This window comes from Schistocerca serialis, chromosome 3 (assembly GCF_023864345.2).
Source record: "Schistocerca serialis cubense isolate TAMUIC-IGC-003099 chromosome 3, iqSchSeri2.2, whole genome shotgun sequence".
NCBI classification, from domain to species: Eukaryota; Metazoa; Arthropoda; class Insecta; order Orthoptera; family Acrididae; genus Schistocerca; species Schistocerca serialis.
The window spans coordinates 375,749,231-375,777,223 of record NC_064640.1 but is presented as its reverse complement, the minus strand read 5'-3'; the positions used below and the strand labels follow the sequence as shown (position 1 = coordinate 375,777,223).

General features: G+C 44.8%; 1 protein-coding gene across 1 annotated transcript in view; it reads right to left on the bottom strand.

Moving 5' to 3' along the window:
- Nucleotides 1–27,993, bottom strand: part of LOC126470874 (uncharacterized) — a 414,964-nt gene that overhangs the window by 25,870 nt on the left and 361,101 nt on the right. The gene's annotated exons all lie outside the window — the stretch shown is intronic.

The following is a 27,993-nucleotide window of genomic DNA, read 5'->3' as shown; positions in this document are numbered from 1 at the left end:
CTTTGTAGGGTGCTGGGATACTTCTTTTAAAAAGTAAATGGCTGATTTCCTTCCCTACACGAGTTCGTTGTACGTCTTTCCGTTCCACTAACAGGACGTTAAGCCTCCTACCTTTTCTACTTCTGTTTACCAGAAACCAAAAACGCCTCAAGCTGCAATCGATACGTGCGTAATGTCTCTGTAGTTTAATGCGGCTCATCTCAGCACATGATTGAGATATTTTTGGTTGAAAAATTGACCGTCAGGATCCTCCAACAACCGCTATTGGCGTTTTATGGACTTACAAACTGCGTGGGAAGAGATCCAGAAACTTATCCAGGTGCTCTTTGATTTAATACCACCGTGTTTACAACCTTTGATTGGAACACATGTTGGCTTCCCGAAGTCTGAGATCATGCAAAGTGCCCATTGTGTGTTTTCATGTACCTAATACGTGGTATGCTACTACCTTCAGTAACATGTATCCGTGGAGTTGTAATTTTCACAATGGTTAGTACATGCATGTTGAATCGTTGCTACTTGGGTCCAGCAGCAAATTCTTATGTAATGGTACACTGAAACCTTGCAGATTTTTACTGTTTCTCATAAGCATTATCTAGCATACTTCCAGCTTTGAAGCAGACTGTAGTTCATTACACCCCGTGGACATTCTGTCTACGACACACCGAAATTTCCAGCAGTAACTCAATAATTAAACTTTCGAGTACAGAATTGCATTGTCGGTAAATAATCAAAGCTTTTTTATAATTGTTCTCCAAGTCGTTTACGTACCATACGTGACTTATTTCTCAGAAGCACTTTAGGCTAACGCGTTGCCTGTATTGCTGAAAAACTCTTCGAATTAACCAAATATTTGAAAAGACGCCGGCCGGTGTGGCCGTGCTGTTCTAGGGGCTTCAGTCTGGAACCGCGTGGCCGCTACGGTCGCAGGTTCGAATCCTGCCTAGGGGAATGAATGTGTGTGATGTCCTTAGGTTAGTTAGGTTTAAGTAGTTCTAAGTTCTAGGGGACTGATGACCACAGATGTTGAGTCCCATAGTGCTCAGAGCCATTTGAACCATTTGAAAAGACACTGTGTGCTTGTATCTTCGCCATCAATGGATAGTGTGGTACTGCGATAAGTGTTTTACGCAAAGCATTAAGAAATTCCGAATGAAAATCCCACGTCGACGAGGGTGAAGGCAGAGAACTGAAACTAATTGTCGCTTAAGAACTGACTTATCAAGTGAACTAAATAAGTAATACGGTGGTACAAACTCATGTTTTCATACTGATTAGGACCTTGGAATATGAATCAGCCACGCCCCATTCTCTTGAAACTTATATAAATAACTTACAATACGGTTTGTGTCGTTTGAATCAACGCATTATTTTATGTGTAACTAACCTCGGAAAGGGTCAGTTTGGGCTCCGAAGAAATTGAGGAACACGAGAAGCAATGATGCCCCTTCGACTTCTGTTAAAATATAAGTTGAAGAGAAAAATATTGGAATACTTTTTTATTTTTGAAGCTATCAGGAATAAAATAAAGGTGGCGAAAGGTTATCTGCAGCTTGTACAGAAAATGGAGTGCAGTTCTAATAGTCAATGGAAATGAAAGGGAAGCACTAACTGAGAGATCATCTCCGACAATCTTTTAAGCAACCACAGTGCGATATGATGGGCTTAAATCGAACGTCTTCCACCAAGGGGCAACGTTTAAATTTCTAACTACTTCCAGTAAAATCGTAGCTCGATATACAGGACGTTTCGGTGATGCTGTTACTAACTTTCAGGCATGATGGATAAGGGTAACTGTATCAACTGAAGTCGAATTTGAGTCTAAAGTTATAAGCGAAAATCCTTCTGATACTTCTGACAATGGAATACATGAACCGGTGCTGTTGTTGTTAAGATCGTAGGGTAGGCAGTCCCGACGAGCACTTAGGTGGAGAGCCATTGACACAGATTAACTGTCAACATGTGCGCAGACACAGTAAGTGATTATGTACTTCGTCTCTTTCTTCGTTCATGGCAGGCATAATCAGTGATTACGTACTTTGTCCATTTCTTCTTCCTCCCCACTTAAATGCACCAGTGTGCACAGCATTTATCAGGGAAATACTACCCAGATTCCTTGAACATACCCCACTTGTTATTCGTCAACCGATGTGGTTCCAATATGATGGTGCTCACCCGACTGAGGATTCGTGAACACTTGCATCTGACATTCCGAGAAAAGTGGATAGGCAGAGGGGGTCCTATTTCGTGGCCAGGACGTTCAGCTGACCTCATCCCACTTGATTTCTTCTTGTGGGGGCCAAGTGAAAAGTCTTTTGTACGAGATGCCTGTCGAGACTGAAGGGTACCTCCTCGCAAGAATTCTCACTCCCTGTGACACTGTTAAAACGACACTGGGGATATTAAAACGGGTACGACGGAACTTTGTGTGACGACGGCATGCCAGAATCTACGCTGGGGGATGCCAGTTTGAAAACTGTTCTAAATGTAGCAGCTTGTGAAATCTGTGCAGGTAAATGGATTACCTTATTACAGTACCGTATACTTAGGACGTGTGTCGTTACAAGTCTATCAAGATGTTAAATTTTCTGAGGCTGTTGGGGAATATTTAGTGGAAATTCTGTGCGTCACAATCAGGGTTCGGAACTTTGACTGTTGCTCAAGGCTAAGGCGGAATTTCAGTAGATTTTCACTTACACGTTTCGACTCGGTCGTTTCCGGACTTAGGTCCCTTACCTGAAATTGATACATTTACTCTTCCCCACCATTCCTGAAAGTTGGTAACATCAACAGGAAATTACGCTGGAAATGGTGAGGTGTGGTGAATATTCAGCATCGAGCAACGATGACTCAAAGAGAGGAATTTAGTCCAATAAGTCAGCCTCCGTCGAATTAAGGAAAATAGGGCGGGTTAACAAAGGCGGGCGTACAAAGCGCATTACTGCACAGTCTAATTCCAACTGATGCTGTCGGTCGCAGACCGCATTGTCGTTGTCTTCCGAATTGACACTTTCCCAATTCACACGATGAGCTCTGCTAAAACACGGATGAAATTATTCATCAACCACGCTCGTCAAATAGCCCAACTTCAGTAGTATCCTATATTTTGGTTCGGTTTCAAGAACGTCTCAAAAATATGGGAATTATTTATTGCTGGTCATCATTTATGGAAGCAAGTGCTTCGAGACGAGCAGTACATTGCTGGCTGCTGCTGATTACGTGTTGAAGAAGACTAAACATCTACGGTTCCCATTCGCCATCCACCCTCAGGACGGAATCATTATGCGTTTAGAGTAAATTCTATGTACAAGTGTGAGAAAGTTTTCTAATCGCTTGTATAGCGTGAATCTGAGGCGGGACTTGGGTTCAAAATGGTTCAAATGGCTCTGAGCACAATGGGACTTAACACCTATGGTCATCAGTCCCCTAGAACATAGAACTACTTAAACCTAACTAACCTAAGAACATCAAACAACATCCAGTCATCACGAGGCAGGCGGGACTTGGGTATCAGCCCGGTATTCACCTAGTGGGATGGGGGAAACCGCCTAAAAAGCACTAGATTAGCCAGCATGCAGGCTGTCGTTAATCCGTAGGGCGAATTCGATACGGGGCTGGCGCGTCTCCGTCCCGAAAGCGGGCGCCGCGCAGGGTGTCGGGCGGGTACGAGCAGTGCATAAATTCAGAGAGGTCTATGCCTATTCGAGACGAATCTTAACTGCCCGCCAGGACGCAGATGGACCAACGCCAGATGTAACATGTTGTTTCCGTTACTGCTATTGCTTTTAAAATCCTCTGTGTCTAAGCCGAAACAAAGAGCCGTTGCATTTCTTCCTAAAAATAGATTCTTGGAAGTAGATGTTAAAAATTATTCGTCACTGGCACTGCGTCATCTTTTAGAAGCTTCTGATCCTTCCTGCTGACGGCTTCGTGTAGAAATACACTCCTGGAAATTGAAATAAGAACACCGTGAATTCATTGTCCCAGGAAGGGGAAACTTTATTGACACATTCCTGGGGTCAGATACATCACATGATCACACTGACAGAACCACAGGCACATAGACACAGGCAACAGAGCATGCACAATGTCGGCACTAGTACAATGTATATCCACCTTTCGCAGCAATGCAGGCTGCTATTCTCCCATGGAGACGATCGTAGAGATGCTGGATGTAGTCCTGTGGAACGGCTTGCCATGCCATTTCCACCTGGCGCCTCAGTTGGACCAGCGTTCGTGCTGGACGTGCAGACCGCGTGAGACGACGCTTCATCCAGTCCCAAACATGCTCAATGGGGGACAGATCCGGAGATCTTGCTGGCCAGGGTAGTTGACTTACACCTTCTAGAGCACATTGGGTGGCATGGGATACATGCGGACGTGCATTGTCCTGTTGGAACAGCAAGTTCCCTTGCCGGTCTAGGAATGGTAGAACGATGGGTTCGATGACGGTTTGGATGTACCGTGCACTATTCAGTGTCCCCTCGACGATCACCAGTGGTGTACGGCCAGTGTAGGAGATCGCTCCCCACACCATGATGCCGGGTGTTGGCCCTGTGTGCCTCGGTCGTATGCAGTCCTGATTGTGGCGCTCACCTGCACGGCGCCAAACACGCATACGACCATCATTGGCACCAAGGCAGAAGCGACTCTCATCGCTGAAGACGACACGTCTCCATTCGTCCCTCCATTCACGCCTGTCGCGACACCACTGGAGGCGGGCTGCACGATGTTGGGGCGTGAGCGGAAGACGGCCTAACGGTGTGCGGGACCGTAGCCCAGCTTCATGGAGACGGTTGCGAATGGTCCTCGCCGATACCCCAGGAGCAACAGTGTCCATAATTTGCTGGGAAGTGGCGGTGCGGTCCCCTACGGCACTGCGTAGGATCCTACGGTCTTGGCGTGCATCCGTGCGTCGCTGCGGTCCGGTCACAGGTCGACGGGCACGTGCACCTTCCGCCGACCACTGGCGACAACATCGATGTACTGTGGAGACCTCACGCCCCACGTGTTGAGCAATTCGGCGGTATGTCCACCCGGCCTCCCGCATGCCCACTATACGCCCTCGCTCAAAGTCCGTCAACTGCACATACGGTTCACGTCCACGCTGTCGCGGCATGCTACCAGTGTTAAAGACTGCGATGGAGCTCCGTATGCCACGGCAAACTGGCTGACACTGACGGCGGCGGTGCACAAATGCTGCGCAGCTAGCGCCATTCGACGGCCAACACCGCGGTTCCTGGTGTGTCCGCTGTGCCGTGCGTGTGATCATTGCTTGTACAGCCCTCTCGCAGTGTCCGGAGCAAGTATGGTGGGTCTGACACACCGGTGTCAATGCGTTCTTTTTTCCATTTCCAGGAGTGTAGATTGAGGGTGCGCAGCCAATTCCGGCAAGAAGGCCTAAACGTCGGAGCAGAAAATAGTACACGAATGACTTGGTGCCAAAACCCAAGAATTTTTAACATTACAGACAACGGCTCGGAATACCTACGTTCTTATATATTCCTGAAAGTTGACGATAACACATGTCGCTGATTGGAAGATTTTAAAGCGCCGCACATAAAAAAGGAATTTTCCAGTGCACAAACCTCGGTTTCTGTTGGTGATAAATGGTAGGGTCAAGCGTTTCTGATAGCTCTTGGGCTAGGGACCATTTTTACACCCAAGAAGAGGGTCGCTGGTACCCCACTTTTCAGTGAGAGCCTTTTAAATAAACAGCAACATATTCGCATTTTTTGCGCTCCGACAGGAGCATTTCTCCGCTGGTATTTTTATGCTCAGTAAATACAACCGCCACCTACAGCTCAGACCATCTTCGAATGGTCTGCATCTTATTCATTTGTTAGGGATAAGCTTCCAATGTTTGTTCGACCATAGAGGTTTAGAACGAGTACAACACTGCACACTTGCTTAAGCCTCCCCAACTTAGGGGCAAAGGGAAATAGGAACAGCTGTATATGGAAACCTAAACTGAGCCGATAGATGCTATCAGACTGGCAAGAGCTACGACGTCCAATTTCTGCCAATGTTACACCGTGTGGTCAAAAACCTTGGTAAGGAGCTCTAAAACAACCATGTACAATATCAGGCTACTCAAACTACTGTTTGTACAGTACATGCAGTTACAAGAAATCAACACAACAGACAGCTTTACCAGAATGAATCGACGAAGAGCATGATTTCCAAAGTGGCATGGTTCTAGGGGCCCGGAGTTCAGGTGTTTACTAAGAGAAATTTCAAAAATGGTTCAAATGGCTCTGAGCACTATGGGACTTAACTGTTGAGGTCATTAGTCCCCTAGAACTTAGAACTGCTTAAATCTAACTAACCTAAGGACACACACCTCCATGCCCAAGGGAGGATTCGAACCTGCGACCGTAGCGGTCGCGCGGTTCGAGACTGTAGCGCCTAGAACCGCTCGGCCACTTCGGCCGGCAGAGAAATTTCGGAGAAGTAACAAACCTCCTTTGTCAGTTAGTGATAAACTTAACTGCAGATGTCAATGAAGCACTAAATCCAGTTACAGTTCTGAAAAACCCAAGGAATTAACTGTTGCAGACCGCCGAATTCGAAAGCGTAATTCAGCAGTCAGTCAATCGTGAGTCACCCTTCGTAATTACGGCAAAGGACTTATATTGCAGCTGAGATACAGATGTCAGTGAGAAACGATCCGTTTAGAGGTGTTATGACTGATTTCATAACCGTGCTGCTACTCCTCAGAAGTCAGTGATTATAAGGAGGATTGCGTGACATCGCTGAATACTGTAGACAGTACCATCATATTCGTGTGGAGTAGTGAGAAACGGTACTGTGAAGTAACGCATAACGTGCACGATATGACACTCTGATGAGTGTGTGTGAGCGAGATGGATACTGAAGACCAGCATGTTGTGGCTAATTCTGTTGAGATTTATGATGATATGAGGTTTCCTTTACTGATTTGCCCTCCCACCAATGGTTATGGTCTTTAAAAAAAATAAAGAATCGTGAGTATCTACGAATACGTTTTACAAACATAACACTTCCCACACCGAAGCAAGAATATAGATGTGAACATTTTCTTTATCACCATGAGAACCATGTTCACAAAACATGGGTCACATAGTTGAGATTCTAAAGAAGTCAGTGGGTTATGCTGGCTTGGCCTACTAGAAGTCCTGAGCTGAACCCCATATGAGATTAACTAGAGTGCCGGTCACGTGCTAGATCAATTTGCCCATAAACCAAACAACAATAATGAAATGTTGAATCTCAGGAAGGATGGAAACAAATTCTCCTTTCACTGTACCCAAACATATCACATAGAATTTCCCAAACACTGAACGCTATAATAGTAGCAAAAGTTTATCTTACACGTTATTAGTCACCTGGCTGGCGTCTTTGGAACGATAAAAATCTGCAACTAAAATTCTCAAGTACTTCTAACATTACCTTTCTTCAGCTTTCCCTGTTCCGTTCATGAATGGTGCGTGGTAAAAATGGTTGCCGGTAAACCTCCGTATGAGATCTAACTCCTCACCACGGCTCATGCGTTTTTCTCGTCGCGGTGTTTCAACGGCAGGGGTTTTCCAGGGACTTTTGGCTCAAAGGGTCCGAGTTTGTACACCAGTAAAGTGAGTTTATTATGAAACTACCTGGCAGACTACAACTGTGTGTCGGGCTGGGGCTAAAACCTGGAACTTTGTTTTACATGGGCAAAGCATGAGAGCTTCTCTTTAAGTTTAGGAGATAGGTACAAGACACTGACAGAAATGAAGCTGCGATAATGCGTTGTGAATCGTTCTGAGCTGAGCAGATAAGAGCATTCGCCGCGGAAGGCCAGTTTCAGGTTCGAGTCCCGGTTTGGCTCACAGCTACATTATATTAAAAAATTACAAAACAGCGTCCATTCCGCTGCAGAGTTACAGATTCATTCCTTTTTTAAGATTTCTGTCAAAGCATTTAGCTACGCAACGGTAGAGGAAAGTAATGGTAATTCAGTTACATGTAGTAACATCAAAGAATCTTAGCGTTTCATCGTAGATCTATGGACATAAACTAAGAATAGTTACGTTATACACACGACGATCAAGAAGTTCGGCAGTAATTGATTCAAATTTACAAGATGTGCTGATACTATCGTCACGTAAAAGTTTGTTTCGTAGTACAGTGCAGTAAAATATTAAAACATTCTTACAGGTTGAGAGGCTATGGAGTACCAGGATCGAATCTGATTACAGTTCCGGTCCAGTACACAACATTAATCAGTCAAGAACGTACATCGTTGAGCAACCCTCGGCCGCAAAGCGGAGGTGTCATTCCGTAGAATTGTCGTCTTGCGGCATCGTGAATGCGATGGCCGCGAACTTAAAGGGCATGTGAGGGGTCACGACTTCATGTTTGCCTATTTGATCTCGAATGATCCCGTTTGGAAACTGGTCTTGAGCCTCCACAAGGCTGAACACGTACAGCTAAGCAAAAGAGGGTCAGGTTTTAAATGGTTTAAATGGCTCTGAGCACTATGGGACTTAACATCTATGGTCATCAGTCTCCTAGAACTTAGAACTACTTAAACCTAACTAATCTAAGGACATTACACAACACCCAGTCATCACGAGGCAGAGAAAATCCCTGACACCGTCAGGAATCGAACCCGGGAACCCGAGAAGGTCAGGGTAAGCACAGACTCCTGCACAGTAGGATTAATGAACGTGCATATATCCTGCATTCGGCCTAAATCGACGTTAAAGGACCATGTATTCGTCCACTCGCTGACGAATTTTCGTCGTAACACTTCTTATAGCCTTACTTGGCACATGATTTTTACGCGTGTCAATATCTGAAGGAAATGGAATGTTACATACACATTTGAAGTAAAGCATAGGATATTACAGCACTCCATTTTATCCACGGGAAAAGCAACCTGCTTCGTCGTTTTGCATTTTACCATCTCTCTTTTTTAAGGCTGCATTCCTTTTTGCCTGCTTCGTTTGCAGGATTTTTATATTTCCTTTCAAGTTCTATACTTTATGTGTTATCCAATGATTTCTACTTCAATATACAGGGCGGCCAAAAACAGTTTGAAAAGCTTCTGAGGATGCTGCAGGGTAAGTTGTGTTGAAATTATTCTTAACAAAAAAATTCAATACGTTGCGCCATTTACGAGTTAACTAGTATTGAAGTTAGCCAATCAGGCGATTGCACGCGCAAATTCAAGCGGCCCGCCAGAGACGGTGCCGCCAAACATGTTCTTCGATTGGTTTCCTAAAACCGCACAAGAGAGCGATACAAAACTTGGAGACGAGACAGTAGAAAGGATCGAACCCGAGCCAAGGGCTGAGCAGTCTCGTGCGCTATCATCTAAGCTATGAGAACAACTGACATTAATTGCATCCTGAGGCCGCTTGAATTTGCGTGCGCAACAACCTGTTTGGCTAACTTCAATGCTAATTAACTCGGAAAGGGCGCAACGTATTATTTTTTTTCTTAACAATTATTTATCAGTACAAAATACCCTGCTACGCCCTTACAAGCTTTTCAGTGTGTTTGTGACCACCCTGTACAATCGAAAATTGCCTGTGTTTGAAATTCACTTTTGACGAAATTGTCAAACGAAATGCATATCTCGTGGGCAATTAATTTTAAAAGCAATACAAAATGTTACAATGCTCTTTGAAAAGCTAGGATACGTGAAAAATGTCGAGCCGCGCGGGATTAGCCGAGCGGTCTGGGGCGCTGCAGTCATGGACTGTGCGGCTGATCCCGGCGGAGGTTCGAGTCCTTCCTCGGGCATGGGTGTATGCGTTTGTCCATAGGATAATTTAAGTTAAGTAGTGTGTAAGCTTAGGGACTGATGGCCTTAGCAGTTAAGTCCCATAAGATTTCACACACAATTTTTTTTTTTTTTTGAAAAATGTCGATGGCAGTTCACGTAAATGTTTTCTACTGCCGCAACGCAGTTTTCCTAGCAGGGTTCGCCATGTTTCCAGGACGGACGTCACAACGGCATCCTCATTTATAAGGAAGAACCTCGCGTATATCATCTGTCTGCGAGTAATGTGAACAGTGTTGGGAGCTTCTGTGATTTAATATCTGCTAGCAGATTTTCGCTATCAGTCAGGTATTTGCCTCAATGCAAGTGAGAAATAGCGAGAAATCGCACCCACCCTCTCTTTTCCACCAGAAATATAATCATCAAGCCAATGAAGATTCGGTCAGGTGTGGCTCAGGTAGGAAAAGGGAGCTTAAGAACTTGTAATCCCATGGATGACAAGGTCATTGGGTACAGATCGCTGGATGGATAAGGAATTTGGCCTTGTTTCTTAAAATGAACTATTTGCCTTAAGCGATTTTTGAGAAATCTTGGGAAACCTAAATGTGGATGGTCGAACAGGAATTTAAACCGCCATCCTCCGAAATAAAGAGTCCAGTCTCTTACCACTATGCCTCCGCCTTTTCCGTGGGTATCGGTCTGATCCCAGTTTCAGAGCATAGTGCACTTCCATGTACGTTGCACCAGTAGCTCATTACATTTAGCACTGAGATGCATTCAGAGAAATTACGACACAAGTACTGGTTGTGAAATATACAACGGCTACAACGGAGAAGACTTCTGGCTACGGAAAGTGTGCTCTGCCAATCATCGTAATGTCTTAAAATGAATAGGGCTAGCCCGAATTCCACCGGCAAAAATTCGGAGATTGTCTAAGGATATTTTTTGAATATTTTCGACAAGTGTTCACACTGTATATGTGTGCTTTGCTGTTACTTCCTTAACTTGTGCCTGAACTATAGGCTTCCCATAGTCTATTACGGAAAGAAAGGTATTTCAGCGTAAATTACCCAAGATTTACCCTCACTATCATCTTCATCATCATTATAATCATCATTAATTAAAAGATTAAAAAATAACAAAGCACCTGGTAAAGACGGAGGTGTTGCAGAACTTGTGAAATCAGCTGGCTCAAAAACCTTGAAAGAATTTCCATTCATCTGAAGATGTGTGACGAACCGGGACTCGAAACTGGGACCTTTCGCGGGGAACTGCTCCCCCGAGTGAGCTATCCAAGCATGACTCACGACTTGTCCTCATAGCTTACTTCTGCTAGTATCCCATCTCTTACTTTCGAAATTTCACAGAAGTTCTCCAGCATATTTTGCGCGACTAGCATTCCAGGAGGAAAGACTACTGCGGAGACATCGCTTAGTCAGAGCCTTGGGAATCGTTTCCACAATGAGTTTCCACTCTGCAGCGGAGTGTGTGGATTTCAGGAGACCTCACTCTGTAGCTGCTAAGTTGAAGTCTTTACCAAATACTGTACTATAACACGGCCCGAAAATTTACGCGAAATATTCTCCAAGTTTCACCTCAATAAGGGTGTATCTGTACGTATGGGTGTAATACCCAAATCTGGTTACTCTATACTGTTCTCGTGTTCTGTCTAGATGGTATTTGCAAACCCGCACAAATATTCAATACTCTAGACGCAGGTTCTCAACCAATTCTTACAGGACATAAAAAAGAAAATTTTATTGTTAATTTAGGTTTGAATTGGAAATATCGCAAATGTGTACCAGCGACGTTTTATAATTTTTTACTGTATTACCAGCAGGATTTTTATAACATACTACCTCTGTGTATCCTGTGCTACAAAAAAAATGGCTCTGAGCACTATGAGACTTAACATCTGAGGTCATCAGTCCCCTAGAACTTAGAACTACTTAAACCTAACTAATCTAAGGACATCACACACATCCATGCTCCAGACAGGATTCGAACCTGCGACCGTAGCGGTCACGCGGTTCCAGACTTAAGTGCCTAGAACCGCACGGCCACACCGGCTGGCTCCTGTGCTACATTTTCGTCTTGTTTACTTGTTTCAGTATACTGTGGATGTAAAACTTATTTTATGTCGGAATCTGTCCTTTTTGAAGCCTATGTGTACCCCCAATTGTCAACACGAACCGTTGTATAACATCCGTTTATAAAGTTGAGTGGCTCTGAGCACTATGGGACTCAACTGCTGTGGTCATAAGTCCCCTAGAACTTAGAACTACTTAAACCTAACTAACCTAAGGACAGCACACAACACCCAGCCATCACGAGGCAGAGAAAATCCCTGACCCCGCCGGGAATCGAACCCGGGAACCCGGGCGTGGGAAGCGAGAACGCTACCGCACGACCACGAGATGCGGGCTTATAAAGTTGAGATGGCTGTATCGGTACGTAAAGAATGTCAGTAAAGTAAAAAAAACATTCCCCTTAGATGATTCAACACTAAGGATCATGAGACAGAAGGTCTATAAAAGCACTAGCCGCACGGGGTAGTCGCGTGGTCGAGGGCGCCTTGTCACGGTCCGCGCGGCTCCCCCCGTTGAGGTTCGAGTCCTCCCTCGGGCATGGGTGTGTGTGTTGTCCTTAGCGCAAGTTAGTTTAAGTTAGATTAAGTAGTGCATAAGCTTAGGGACCGATGACCTCAGCAGTTTGGTCCCATAAGACCTTACCACAAATTTCCAATTTTATACAAGACGCGATGACCATGTTTGATCCACCTTTAACACTTATCATCACCCAAATAATGTCGCATCCGGTATATGTACAAATTTCACTAGATGTTATAGTATTTTTTTCAGCTATAAACAACCCTCCACAAACGGCGTCCACGAATTTCAGTGCTATTAACACCTGGTTTCAGCCAGGTTTCTGAATAAGGAACTCAGGCTAGGCTCTAATAAAGGAATTGAAAAGAATACAACATTTATTCGGATATGAAAAAAAGCAAGCTACAGTGCGACGGGCATAGTAAGGGAAGACCCCACCCCAAAAACCTGAATTTTTTTTTAAAAAAAAGGGTAACCGCTATACCACATCTTTGGAGTGTTTACTCTTAGATTGCAAAATAATTTGGCTGTATTCGAATTACAAGTACGTTTACGAAATATTTGAGATGTGGACCGTGCGAGGGGCCATGGCACGCTGACAGCTTTCGATTGGTCAAAATAGTACCTGTCTATCAGAGACCTGCCTCTGAGGCACTACTGGTAAGATGCGCTGATGGCAAGACACAAAAAACAAATGGAAGTTTTCACAGCGTCATTTGGTCCAAGTGTCCTAAAGAATAAAAAAATTAAAAAAGGTATATTTGGGTCTTGTAGAAGTGTGTCTCAGTTCAGTATGAGATGTTTGAAGGCTGAAGAGAGCAGGGGTCTCAGGACTCCTTTATCATCCTCCCAGATAAAGGTATGCTTATCCACAGATGAACTACGGAACAAGCATTCCACAAGATGGTTGCTGGAGAAGGAAAAATTTAAGAAAAAGGCTACCCTGGTCTTGAAATTACAAGGAGAAGAAGAAGCCTTACAGGACGACCTGGCAGTGAAAACGTACGGTGCTCGTGAATTTTAATCGGCATGTCTTGTACTAACATTCATTTTTAATCAAGTTTTAAAATACATTTTCCCGTAAGTTTTTTTCTTAGTTCATTGCCAACTTTTTTATCCCAAATATTAACCAAATTCAATTAAAGTTTTGCAAGAAGTAGTCTTGGGGTATTCCATGCAGGAATTATCCGAATTGGACGGAAATCAATGGGTGTGATGTGAATGTACAGACAAGCAAATGATTACAATTTCAGACAAATTGAATGATTTATTCAAGAGAATGGGTTTCACAAACTGAGCAAGTCAATAATGCATTGGTCCACCTCTGCCCCTTTGCAAGACTTGTTCGACTTTTCATTGATTGACAGACTTGTTGGATGTCCTCCTGAGGGATATCGTGCAAAATTCTGTCCAACTGGCGCCTTAGATCGTCAAAATCCCGAGCTGGTTGGAGAGCCCTAACCAAAATGCTGCAAACGTTCTCAGTTGGGGAGGGATTGGTGATCTTGCTGGCCAAGATAGGGTTTGACAAGCACGAAGATACGGAGTAGAAATGCGAAATTTAACCGACAGGAAAAAGATGCTGTGATATGCAAATGATTAACTTTTCAGAGCATTCACACAAGGTTGGCGCCGGTGGCGACACCTACAACGTGCTGACATGAGGAAAGTTTCCAACCGATTTCTCATACCCAAACAGCAGTTGACCGTCGTTGCCCGGTGAAACGTTGTTGTGATGCCTCGTGTAAGGAGGAGAAATGCGTACCATCACGTTTCCGACTTTGATAAAAGTCGGATTGTAGCCTATCGCGATTGCGATTTATCGTATCGCGACATTGCTGCTCGCGTTGGTCGAGATCCAATGACTGTTAGTAGAATATGGAATCGGTGGGTTCAGGAGGGTAATACGGAACGCCGTGCTGGATCCCAACGGCATCGTATCACTAGCAGTCGACATGACAAGCATCTTATCCGCATGGCTGTAACGGATCGTGTAGTCACGTCTCGATCCCTAAGTCAACAGATGGGGATGTTTACAAGACAACAACCATCTGCACGAACAGTTCGACGACGTTTGCAGCAGCATGGACTATCAGCTCGGAGACCACGGCTGCGGTTACCCTTGACGCTGCATCACAGACAGGAGCGCCTGCGATTATGTACTCAACGTCGAGCCTGGGTGCACGAATGGCAAAACGGCATTTTTTCGGATGAATCCAGGTTCTGTTTACAGCATCATGATGGTCGCATCCGTGTTTGGCGACATCGCGGTGAATGCACGTTGGGAGCGTGTATTCGTAATCGCCATACTGGTGTATCAACCGGCGTGATGGTATGGGGTGCCATAGGTTACACGTCTCCGTCACCTCTTGCTCGCATTGACGGCACTTTGAACAGTGGACGTTACATTTCAGATGTGTTAAGACCCGTGGCTCTACCCTTCATTCGATCCCTGCGAAACCATTCATTTCAGCAGGATAATGCACGAGCGCATGTTGCAGGTCCTGTGCGGGCCTTTCTGGATACAGAAAATGTTCAACTGCTGCCCTGGCCAGCACATTCTTCAGATCTCTCACCAACTGAAAACGTCTGGTCAATGGTGGCCTAGCAACTGGCTCGTCACAATACGCCAGTCACTACTCTTGATGAACTGTGGTATCGTGTTGAAGCTGCACGGGCAGCTGTACCTGTTCACGCCATCCAAGCTCTCTTTGACTGAATGCCCAGGCGTATCAAGGCCGTTATTACGGCCAGAGGTGGTTGTTCTGGGTGCTGATTTCTGAGGATCTATGCACCCAATTTGCGTGAAAATGTAATCACATGTTACTTCTAGTATAATATATTTGTCCAATGAATACCAGTTTATCATCTGCATTTCTTCTTGGTGTAGTAATTTTAATAGCCAGTAGTGTAAAATGGTATTCAAGACCATCACTCCTGGCTGTCGGATCGTATGGCGGGCGACAGTCAGGCTGGTGTCCCACCGCTGTCTGGGACGTCTAAAGACACGTCTTGGGTGGTCATCGGGGCTCAGTTCGAAGAGGGACTCATCACTGAAGACTATTCTACACTATTCCATGAGATTCCAGGCCGAATATGTCCGTCAGTGCACACGGGCGCGTTGGTGTACAGAGGTCAATGGACGTCGGCGCAGGGGGTGCCTTAACCTCAGCCCCATTTCTGTGAGCCACCAATTAATGGTCATTGTGATCACTGAAGCACCAGTTGGACATCGGATCTATGATAATGAGGAATCCGGGGCTCAGGTGCCTCTCTGACTATTGCTCGATCGTCATGTTCTGTTGTCCCTTTATGTCGATCACTCCTTCTTGACGATGTGTTCGGCCATGGTTCACCCATTCCCGACAACACCGTCGAATGGTGGCATCGCTCTTATTAAAATATCGAGCGATTCGCCAATTACTCCAACTGGCTTCTTTGAGCCGCGTTACACGTTCTCTCTCAAATGCTGACTTCTGCGTATCCGTATATTGTTCACGCGCCTTTCTGTGATGTATAGTTCATGTCCAACTGAATACACGGAATGAAATTCGCGAAGACTGGTGCCGACATATCCCTGTTTACTGTCCGTGCCTGCTGCGTGGCGAATTGCTCTGTAGCGTCACACATTCAGCCGTCGGCCGCCAAAGGGTACAATTTTGCATTTTCCGTCGATAATTCTATGAATATCACTTTGTGATCATTTGCTTAACTCCTTCGTGGTGCGTCGTGTTTTTGTGTTAAGAGTGTATTATCGAAAATATAGTTTCTCCATTTTATTACCGCATTTATGTACCGATAGTTAAAGAAAATTTAAGTTTGAAACTGAAAAAAATACCGAATGTAAATTAATAACATTTCTCATAGAATGAATGCATAGAACTGTAGAACAAATGTCTTGTGAATATACCTAAAAAATCTGGAATATGAAAACTGAGGTATGAGAACCAAAGGTTGGTTTTCAAAAATCACATTAAAAATTCAGAACTCAAAAACCAGTGAAGCTATGCATCTCATAGCTTGAATACTGCTACATCTTTACATGATAGACACAATTTCAAAACTTGATTGAAATAGGCAAAGTAGAAGACAGGTGTGAAACGAAAATTAGAACTATAAAAAGAAAACCAGAAAGAAGTAGCAACAACACAATTTGATATACAAGAGAGAAAAATTTGAAGGGAAAAAATTCAAGACTGGAAAGCTGGCATGGCACATCCTGAGAGAATGAAATTAATATGGGCACAAAGAAAAGCTAAAAATCTCTGAAAATCTCCTTTGCTGAACATAGCGTGGCCCAGTAGGACGCAAAAGCGAGTAATAAGTACCGTTTCCTTCCTGTTACTTATTGTTTCTCAAATGAAATTAGTCGGCCGTTCTCGTTAAAATAAAGGAGAATTTACTTTGATATCTGATGACGATATTATGCTCCGTGGAGCATTCCTGTGTTCAAGGGGTCACTGATTAGCTTAATCTCACCAGTCGTACTTCGGAAACGATAAGTTATCAGAGGCAATACGCAAATGAATTTGATAGTGACAGTACGTGGTCATCACGAGCAGACCGACTGAAACAAAAGATACCGTACTCAGCTCTGAGAATTGTTATTTAACGCATGTCAACCTCAAATACTGTCGAGAGAATCGAGAGAACACACAGCGAAATATGTTCCGGAGAATGTCTTCGGAAAAAAAAGACATTGTTTGTGTTGTTCCCTTCCCTGTGTCAGCGTTGTGATTACAATTTACGCATACAAAGGCAGGTACTCGCATTAAGCCAAGTTTATTTCCTGTAAATCTTCAATTCCTTGTAATGGTTTACGGTGCAGTAGAGAGTAGATAAGGACAGATAACTACAAAAAAATTTTCGTTTGATGTCTAACAGCTCGGGCGTTGAGGGCGTGTCACTAAGTTGTGCTACCCACCTGTTGCGAGACTATCTGATATCATTGTCGGCTTATGTCCTTTGATACGTCTGGTTTATATTATTTACTTGAAATGAAGTGTGATGTATTTTAATAACGGGGATTTGCGCCGGTAATTCCAGCAATGACTGAGCATCTGGGACAGTCGCCTGCCTCTGTACTTATTAACTGTTTGCATGTAATAGTTTACAATAAATAAAATATCTAACACAAAAATCGATCGGATAATCGCGCGTGTTAAAGCGCCGCTTCTGGGACGGTAAGGTGCGCCGGACCCCCATTGAATCTGCCCGCCGGATTGATTACCATTTCGGTGTACCGGCTAGCCTGGACGTTGTTTTTAGGCGGTTTCTCACATCCCACTTTGTGAATACCGGGCTGGTACCCAAGTCCCCCCTCAGCCACTCCCAGAAGAATAACACTATACACAGACAGTTGGGGTACAATATACCATCCTTGAAGGTGTAAGGGAATCTGGCCACCCCTTAAATTAAGCATGCCAACCCTGTTCCGATGTGGGACAAAGGCAGAAGAAGAAGAAACTTCGGCTACCTATGAAGAAATCAATGTCCTCTGCCATTCCATTTAGCATAATCATTATTCTCTGCATTGTTCCCAGCATAATGCTCCTATTGTTTTACTTTCACTCATTATTCATTTTAAGTTTTACGTCTCATGGACAACGAGATCAGTAAGATGAGGAGGGAGGAAGGGTGGGCAAGAGGGACGAAGGTTGAGCGGGAGGGAGGGACAGAGGGTGGGAGAGTGGAGGGGGCAAGGGTGAGAGGGACGATGAGAGGAGCCGGGAGAGGGAGGGCGATCGGGAAGCAGGAGGGTTCTCTCTCTCTTTCTCTCTCTCTCTCTCTCTCTCTCTCTCTCTCTCTCTCTCTCTGACGTTCGAAGTTCCTTCGACGACAGTGGTCCCCGGATTTTACATCATATAGTCCGTGAGCCTCATGGCAGCATTGCCTAGTTACTCCACTGGACCAAGTGTCTGGCGACGGTTTTCGTTTAATGATATGACGATCACGGCGATAATGCAATACTGCAACACTCCATATCAGGAAGAGGATGGTCTCGCTTTGCTCCACATGCCAAAATTAATATAAGCCATATGAATTTTCGCTGACAGTGGACCGAACGCGGCCGTGGTCAATGTCAAGCTGGCACTTGGTTGCCCATGATCGAAACTTGCAACTGATATACTCTAAATAAATTTATCACTAACTCACTCACTCACACACACACACACACACACACACACACACACACACACACAGAGAGAGAGAGAGAGAGAGAGAGAGAGAGTATTATTATTATTACACTACTGGCCATTAAAATTGCAACACCAAGAAGAAATGCAGATGATAAATGGGTATTCATTGGACAAATATATTATACTAGAACTGACATGTCATCACATTTTCACGCAATTTTGGTGCATAGATCCTCAGAAATCAGTACCCAGAACAACCACTTCCGGCCGCAATAACGGCCTTGATACGCCTGCGCATTGAGTCAAACGGAGCTTGGATGACGTGTACAGGTACAGCTGCCCATGCAACACTATACCACAGTTCATCAAGAGTAGTGACTGGCGTATTGTGACGAGCCAGTTGCTCGGCCACCATTGACCAGACGGTTTCAATTGGTGAGAGATCTGGAGAATGTGCTGGCGAGGGCAGCAGTCGAACATTTTCTGTATCCAGAAAGGCCCGTACAGGACCTGCAACATGCGGTCGTGCATTAGCCTGATCCGCAGGGATCGAATGAAGGGTAGAGCCACGGGTCTTAACACATCTGAAATGTAACGTCCACTGTTCAAAGTGCCGCCAATGCGAACAAGAGGTGACCGAGACGTGTGACCTATGGCACCCCATACCATCACGCCGGGTGATACGCCAGTATGGCGATTACGAATACACGCTTCCAATGTGCGTTCACCGCGATGTCGCCGAGCGCAGATGCGACCATCATGATGCTGTAAATAGAACCTGGATTCATCCGAAAGAATATCGTTTTGCCATTCGTGCACCCAGGTTCGTCGTTGAGTACACCATCGCAGGCGCTCTTGTCTGTGATGCAGCGTCAAGGGTAACCGCAGCCATGGTCTCCGAACTGATAGTCCATGCTGCTGCAAACGATGTCGAACTGTTCGTGCAGATGGTTGTTGTCTTGCAAACGTCCCCATCTGTTGACTCAGGGATCGACACGTGGCTGCACGATCCGTTCTAGCCATGCGGATACGATGCCTGTCATCTCGATTGCTAGTGATACGAGGCCGTTGGGAGCCAGCACGGCGTTCCGTATTACCCTCCTGAACCCACCGATTCCATAGTCTGCTAACAGTCATTGGATCTCGACCAACGCGAGCAGCAATGTCGCAATACGATAAATCGCAATCGCGATAGGCTACAATCCGGCCTTTATCAAAGTCGGAAGTGTGATGGTACGCATTTCTCCACCTTACACGAGGCAGCACAACAACGTTTTACCAGGCAACGCCGGTCAACTACTGTTTGCTTATGAGAAATCGGTTGGAAACTTTCCTCATGTGAGCACGTTGTAGGTGTCGCCACCAGCACCAACCTTGTTTGAATGGTCTGAAAAGCTTATCATTTGCATATCACAGCATCTTCTCCCTGTCGGTTAAATTTCGCGCCTGTAACAAGTCATCTTCGTGGTGTAGCAATTTTAATGGCCAGTAGTGTATTATTATTACTAGCTGCAATACTGGCTGCGCTCGCATACCAGTAGTGCAATAACGTCAGTTGTACTCATGTGTCTGCCTGTTCAAGTAAGCGTAACTCGTGATGTGCGTCAGCCCATCCCTCCCACTATCCCAATGCAAGGTGATGCGACACGCACACAGCGTTGCTGCCGAGCGGTGCATGCCGGTATTGGTAGCAGCCCACAGCCCTGTATCGTGCTGCTGAAGTAGCTATACATGATTCAACGCGTACATTGCGCAACAAATTTAATACTTGTTTAATATGGTTATGTCCACTTAAGTAAAAAAAAAAAGATGTTTCATCCCCTACTTCACACTTCCAGGTGTCGATTTTTTTCTTTTCTTTTTACTTTCCAAAGCAGCCTATGTTCTTCCCCACAGTTCAGGCTATCTCCGTATCAGATTTCATCGAAATTGGTCCAGCGGTTAAATAGTGAAAACTTAACAGAGTTACTTTCACACAGTTTGTATTATAGTGTGGAAGTTTGGAGTAACGCACGTTGACGAATGTACAGGCATTGTATTCATTATGTTGAATCGTATTATGTAGAACATATAAATGAATAAAAGCATTTTCACAAATTCAAAGTTCATTTGTCAAAGAACAAACAGTTTCTTCAAAGAGTAAATATTTTTCCCTTATTTGCGTAATATCTTCAAATCAATAAATATCTTGTACCACACACTTTACAAAGTAGCCTGCGTTCTTCATCAGCGTCTATGCTGTCTACTATATTTCATCGAAATCGGCTTAGCGGTTTAGTGAAGACAAAAAATGTGTTGCATTACATATAGAACGTCCCTCGTATTATTAGTATACAGACTATTATTATTATTATTATTATTATTCAGTTTCAGTTCGTCCTAAATATTCGTGCAACATGTCCACACTGTTGACATCTTAAATCATATTCTCAAAATTACATCAAAGGATTGGCCAAAATCAGTATCTCAGTAATTTTTTGTTTTTAAGCGGCTCTTGCACTAATGTTGGAAAGAACTTTGACTATAGAGAAAGAAAAAAAGGAACTGAAATGTTATTGTATACAACAGCTTACCGTTGATGGAAACACGTACAGAACATCTGCATCTACACTCCGAGAGCCGCCTTACGATGTGTGGTGAACAAAACTTCCTGATACCACTACAGGGTGTTACAAAAAGGTACGGCCAAACTTTCAGGAAACATTCCTCGCACACAAAGAAAGAAAATATGTTATGTGGACATGTGTCCGGAAACGCTTACTTTCCATGTTAGAGCTCATTTTATTACTTCTATTCAAATCACATTAATCATGGAATGGAAACACACAGCAACAGAACGTACCAGCGTGACTTCAAACACTTTGTTACAGGAAGTGTTCAAAATGTCCTCCTTTAGCGAGGATACCTGCATCCACCCTCCGTCGCATGGAATCCCTGATGCGCTGATGCAGCCCTGGAGAATGGCGTATTGTATCACAGCCGTCCACAATACGAGCACGAAGAGTCTCTACATTTGGTACCGGAGTTGCGTAGACAAGAGCTTTCAAATGCCCCCATAAATAAAAGTCAAGAGGGTTGGGGTCAGGAGAGCGTGGAGGCCATGGAATTGGTCCGCCTCTACCAATCCATCGGTCACCGAATCTGTTGTTGAGAAGCGTACGAACGCTTCGACTGAAATGTGCAGGAGCTCCATCGTGCATGAACCACATGTTGTGTCGTACTTGTAAAGGCACATGTTCTAGCAGCACAGGTAGAGTATCCCGTATGAAATCATGGCGGTGAATCGACGAAGTACAGTACATACTGACGAAACTAAAATGAGCTCTAACATGGAAATTAAGCGTTTCCGGACACGTGTCCACATAACATCTTTTCTTTATTTGTGTGTTAGGAATGTTTCCTGAAAGTTTGGCCGTACCTTTTTGTAACACCCTGTATATTTCTCCCTTTCCTATTCAATACACAAATAGTCCGTGGAGGACTAATTTTCTGCAAACCTCCGTATTAGTTTTAATTGGCCGCCTTCGAGGCCGAATGGTTAGCGTCGCCGCCTGAGGTGCGGAAGACCCAGGTTTGATTCCCGATTCTATCTCAGATTTTTCTCAGATAAGGAGGTCTGGAATCGCGTCCACTCGGTTTCCTCGAGGCCACATGAGAAGCTGTTTGAATAAATAAACAGCGGCATCACCACGGTTCATCTACTGGCAATAACGGCTGGAGGAATTGAAGACATACTGATCAAATCTCACACGATCACAGATCGCTCCTCGTAATTGCGTAACACCAACCCAACGATCCTCTAACGCAACGTGCCGGTCTTCGTTGGATTCTCTCTTTTACACTTCTGTTATGGTGGGAAATACTCAAGAATCGGCCGAAGACGTGTTTAGCGAACCACTACTTCTGTGGATGAATGACACTAAGGTGACAAGTCATGGGATGGCGATATGCACATATACAGCTGGCGGCAATACCGTGGTATAAAAAGACAGTGCTTTGGCGGAGCTCTCACTTGTACTCAGGTGATTCATGTGAAAAGGTTTCCAGCGTGATCGCGGCCACACGACTGGAACTGAGACTTCGAAGGTGGAATGGTATTTGGAGCTAGACGAATGGGACATCCCATTTAGGAAATGGTTAGGGAATTCAATATTCCGAGATCCACAGTGTCACGAGTGTACCGAGAATACCAAATTTCAGGCATTATCTCTCACCACGGGCAACGCAGTGGCCAACAGCCTTCACTTAACGACCGAGAGCAGCGGCGTTTGCGCAGAGTTGTCAGTGCTATCAGACAAGCAACACTTCGTGAAATAACCGCAGAAATCAATGTGAGACGTACGACGATCGTATCCATTAGTATAATGTGGCGAAATTTGGCGTTAAAGGGCTATGACAGTAGACGACCGACGAGAGTGCGTTCAACAGAACGACATCCTCGACTCGTGACAATAGCGGTTGGACACTAGACGACTGGAAAACCGTGGTCTGGTCAGAAGAATCCCGATTTCAGTTGGTAAGATCTGGTGATGGCATTCGAATGTGTCGCAGATTCCATGAAGCTATGAATCAAAATTGTCAACAGGGCGCCGGCCGTTGTGGCCGAACGGTTCTAGGCGCTTCAGTCCGGAACCGCACTACTGCTACGATCGCTAGTTCGAATCCTGCCTCGGGCATGGATGCGTGTGATGTCCTTAGGTTAGTCAGGTTTAAGTAGTTCTAAGTTCTAGGGGACTGATGACCTCAGATGTTAAGTCCCATAGTGCTTAGAGACATTTGAACCATTTTGTCAACAAGGTACTGTGCAAGCTAGTGGTGGCTCCATAATGATGTGGGCTATATTTACATGGAATGGGCTAGCTCCTATGGTCAAACTGAACCGATCATTAACTGGAAATGGTTATGTTCGGCTACTAGGAGATCATTTGCAGCCACTCATGGACTTCAGGTTCCCATACAATATTGGAATTTTTATGAATGACAATGCGTCATGTCACGGGGTAACAATTGTCCGCGATTGGTTTGAAGAACATTCTGGAAAATTCGAACGAATGATTTGGCCACCCACACCGACCGACATGAATCCCATCGAACACTTGTGGGACATAATCCAGAGGTCAATTTGTATACAAAATCCTGCACCGGTAACACTTTCGCTGTTATGGACGGCTATAGGGGCAGCATATCTCAGTACTTCTGCAGGGGCTTTCCAACGACTTCTTGAGTCTATGCCATGTCAAGTTGCTGCACTACGCCAGGCAGAAGGAGGTCCGACACGATATTATCAGGTATCCCATTATTTTGATCACCTCAGTGTACATTTCCTTAAGATTCAACCAATGAAGCTCCGCCTGGCAACTATATTTCCTACATTTTGTTTGATGTGGTCATTCCATTTTAAGATGGCCTGGCTTGTTACTTTTCCAGTGATTTGTCGCCAACAGCGTATTTAAACAATGGTGGATCTCTTCGCCTATTTTTGCGCAACACGTAACATTTGTTTATGTTCAGCGTGAGTTACCAGTCCCTGCACTTATTGTTGGTCCTCTGCTGGTCTTCCTGCAATTCGCTACAGTCTTCTGGCATTGCAAATAATCTTTAACGTCTAGTAAAATAAGTAGCGCACTAATGGTGACACCACGTAATGGTGACATCATGCTTGGTGGTGTTGACAGCGTGTTTGCTTACACAGTATTGTCAACGCTCAGCGGTCTTCTTACAGGGCAGTTAGGTGAAGAATGCGGAGCAGCTTTCAGACAACTTTCCGCAAAGAGGACGTAAGAACGCATCAATTCCTGAACGAACCGAATCATAGGAAATGATACCCCATACGCCCATTTAACAAATCAAATTCCATTTCAGATTCATGATTTCCATTTTTCTGTCAGTGTATTTCACCACGGGTAATTACTTTATTATTATAAACGTACAACACACCTAAAACACCCGATGGAATTACTTCATTGACAATAGCTGCAAACGCTACCAATATACGAATACCTAAAAGCTGAGTTAACTGGATTCTCACAACAACGGCCAATGATCAGTATGATACATACTGATATTCGTGAAAATTTCTATACTAAGAAAAATATTCAGAATAAATTCGTTTACGAGCAATGAAAGACTAAACTTCAGTGTGAATTCCAGACTAACGATGTAGACGAAATTGCTTCCGTGAATCGACGAAAAACGTAAATCTCGTTGTTGGAATAAGGATCTGATCGTCGGTCCTCTCGAATGCATGTTCAGTATCTGAACCACTGCAACGCCTTATTTTGTAAGAACCGTCGAAAGAAGTGGAAAATGAGAAAGCATATGTCAGCATGCCTCGTTGTCAAAGCGCGCAATATCTGCATGTATGCGAGTGCGGCGGAATGATAGGTTCCGCGATATGTGTTTGCCACTCCGTAACACTTCGGCTCATACAAGGCGTGCTGCTAAGTCTATGTTGCAGCAGTAGATAGAAATGTTGGGGAGAGGGGCGGGGGTGCACCCAAACGTGTGGGTGGTGGGCTGCGCAATGTAACCATAGCCAAGGCTAACCTCCAACCTGTCCGGATAGCCGCAAAGGACCATAAAGTTTCGCCCACAGTGCTGGTTCGAAGTTGGAGCACTCCACCTTTCTGCGTCAACGGATCGACGTCGTCTTTAAGCAGTGTGGGCTAGTGGCATTTTTACCTAGAACTGTACAACTACCTTAAGCTATCATAAGTAAGCGTACACTACAGAAGTTTCCCCAGCAGATTTGGTCAGTTAAGATCTTATCCGCGTTACCTGTAAATTAGGTGTGTTGTATACCTATCGGCGTTACCTCATTTCGATGGCTTTGTTTACGTATGCGATCAGTGCCTTGCGAGATTCCCCTTCAAATCCGAAGCGTTGAACCGTCTAGAAACTGAGTGAGGACATATAAAGGACTGTGTAACGTACGAAACATTGGTAATTGACAATCGGTCTTCAGCATGCATCATCGTCTGGAATTATGGGAATTATATTATACAAGCACCATCGAAAACAGGACAGAAACCATGTATGAATACTGTGGAACCAATATGCAGTGGCTACTCGTCTGCGAGATAACCTACAGAAAAATGTGGAAATTTGTGGTAAGGTCTTATGGGACCAAACTGCTGAGGTCATCGGTCCCTAAGCTTACACACTACGTAATCTAACTTAAACTAACTTACGCTAAGGATAACACACACACCCATGCCCGAGGGACGATTCGAACCTCCGACGGGGGAAGCCGCGCGAACCGTGACAAGACGCCTCAGATCGCACGGCTACCCTGCGTGGCTAACCTACAGAGATGTAGAATCTGTCCACAATCTATCAAACTTGTGGTTCAGGAACCTCTAGAAAGATGAGGAAAAAATTCGAGGACCACTTGTGAAACAACTAATGAAATGTCCGTGTCTACTATGTCACCGAACTCACCTGACGAACAACATAGTTTCTCGAACGCCACCTCATCAGCTTCGCCGGGCACTTCCACAACTTCTGACAGACGTAAACAAAGTCATTGCTACAGCCCCGTTATCGATTTTAGAGACCCAATACTGGAGGAAAAGTTTTCATTTAACCATGGGTACCACTTTGCTCAACGCTGAACATCAACGTGTTAACACTGTTGTCACAGATAAGATTAAACGTTCAAATGCCCTCACTGACGGATGGACAGATGTGAGCGGGCACAAAGTAATTAAAATAAACGGTTGTAGCTCTGTCGTAAGTTGAATTGAGGAGCACATTTTTTATTTCTTGATGTTTACAACTTTCGGAAACCTATGTCCATTTTCAAACCATCCGTATCGTAAGTATGACAATACAGACGAAAGCCTTTGTACAGAAATTGCCCCTTCAGTGACTATCAAAGCGACACTATGACCGACTCAACACCAGTAAATAAACCACATACGACAGAAATTGGAGAACGTCCCTGCAGGGGCAATTTCTATACGTAGGCTTTCGCCTGTATTGTCACACTTATGGTACGGATGGTTTGAAAATGGACATAGGTGTCCGAAACTAGTCACTAACAATAAACAGAAAACATACTTCTTAACGCAACTTATGATGGAGCTACAATCATTTATTTCAATTATAAGACACGCTGAGGACCTATTTTTCACATGCAGCATGCTGCAAGTTCGTACAAAGTGATAAATTTCCTTACCACCTCACCAGAACCAATTTTCTTCACGAGTATTCGTCCTGGTGAGTGTAGAGAAACAGCACAGTTAAGGAGAAAAATACACAATGGACCAATAATGGACGATCTGCAGCTCTAATTACGTGCAAAACAAACAAATGAAAAACAAAGAGAAGTCGTCGGCTTCCAGTATCTCTCTTACACATTCAGTTATGTTTATTTCCCTACCAATACTACCAGTACTATTGGTAATCCTGCCATTTACTAAGCGATTTATGCACTGCACCAAAACAACCATACCGTAATTTTGACAGAGCACAACTCCATGCACACCATTAAGTCGGCTTCCAGGGTTCGGACACCACACACACCTTAAACTGCAATGAAAACGTGAACGCAATAGCTCGTGTGTGAAACGCCAAAGTGTAGTTCGTTGGCCAGGTCCCCGTCCCACCTGTCCTATAATGATAGCCGCCGGCCGCTGTGACCGAGCGGTTCTAGGCGCTTCAGTCCGGAACTGCGCTGCTGCTACGGTAGCAGGTTCGAATCCTGCGTTGGGCATGGATGTGTGTGATGTCCTTAGGTTAGTTAGGTTTAAGTAGTTCTAAGTCTAGGGGACTGATGACCTGAGATGTTAAGTCCCATAGTGCTCAGGGCGTTACCGCCGACGGAAGACGTCGCGCCATGGCCGAGCTCGGGTCCGCGGCGTCCTCTGCCTTTTGCATATAAGGAGGAGTGCTGGCCCCGAGACGGACAGTCTATTGTCGATTGTCTATTGCTAGCCTTTCGTGGAGTTTATAGCGGAGCCATTGCAGTGTGATATTTGCTACAGTATTCGACTAGGCTCAGTACACGGATTGCTCTTGGATATTACTTGGACTTGTATTGCTGGTGCACGTTTCGTCAGAAATAAAGATGAGTTATCGCTTCATTCTAGCTGGCGCAATTCTTGTCATTAATTATTTTTCGGCCGACAGACATAGCTGCATCCTGGTCACTACCCACGCTTTATACAATTTGTGGTGGCTGCCTCAAAAGTACCGCCGAGGACCTTGGGTTTGGGAGCCGTCACAAAATATATTGCGCGTACTGTGAAATTTCTCAACGTCCCACAAAATAGTTGAGTTTCCCAAAGTCCACATGCGTGGTCATTTCACTGCTCATCTCCCAACACTCGACGGAACACTTCCCGGACACGTGCCGTTTGACGAGGAAAAGGGCCTTAAGAAGTGCACTGGACGAAAGGCGGTGGTTGGACAGAGCGGGAGGTTGGCAAGTGGGACACGAGGTGGCGCAGAAGACTCTGGTGCCGGCAGTGGCTACGTGTGTGGCATTACG